We start from the raw sequence: 861 nt of genomic DNA, 5'->3' as shown, positions 1-861 counted from the left end.
CATGCATGGGGGTAAAGAAAGAACAGAAGACTCTGAAGGCATCCTTGACATACAGTCTAAGTGAACAGGCCACCCTAAAAGTTTATGGGTTCAAGACACTGTGTTTACAACAGTATGAATTAGACTGTTTCTGGAAACATAAAGAGAAGATAAGCAACATTGCCATTTTTATGATGTCTCTTTTCCAACTTATTAGTATGTTGGCTTGACAAATAAAAACTTCTTAATTACAAGTTAAGAAGAATGCTCAGAATTAAAACAGCAACTATGTCTTTTAGTTTTTTTAATGAAAAAAAATTGATTACTTTTATTCTGAAGAAAGGAAAAAGCAATTCTGCTTCAAGTGCAACTATCACAGCACAGCTGGCATGAATCTCCAGTGCACATAAAGATACATTAGTATGAAACACACGTACTTTATCTGTCTGGCAGTCTGGTTTCCTGGTTTACAGACACATAACTAGTTTGTAACTAGTGAGTTACAAACCTGTAAATCGAAAAGAGCTTTTCTGGTCAAGAAGGGATATTTCCCCTCCCAGCCATAAGATCGAGCTCTGGCAGAGCCCTCTTTACCAGCACCCTCGGAGTTTCCACCTAGCACCGATACCTCCGGTTAAGGCCGGGTAGCACCAGCTGTCTGTTTTAAAGGAGAAATACCGGTTATTTCAGCCACCAGGCTCTTTACCCATTCATGGGGCCAAGTAACTTGTGCCTCCCTGAAGAAAAAGCAATGCCCAGTTACCCTGTGCCTGTGGCGCTGAGCGCACCTGCTTCCCTGCCTTAGTGAAACAGAAGTTTCCACGAAGAAATAAGACAAACGCGGATCTGCGGGGCTCTGCCCACGGCTTCAGCCCGCTCTGG

The sequence above is a fragment of the Mesitornis unicolor genome, unplaced genomic scaffold, assembly GCF_000695765.1.
Source record: "Mesitornis unicolor isolate BGI_N332 unplaced genomic scaffold, ASM69576v1 scaffold44644, whole genome shotgun sequence".
NCBI lineage: Eukaryota > Metazoa > Chordata > Aves > Mesitornithiformes > Mesitornithidae > Mesitornis > Mesitornis unicolor.
Note: the sequence above shows the minus strand (reverse complement) of the source record.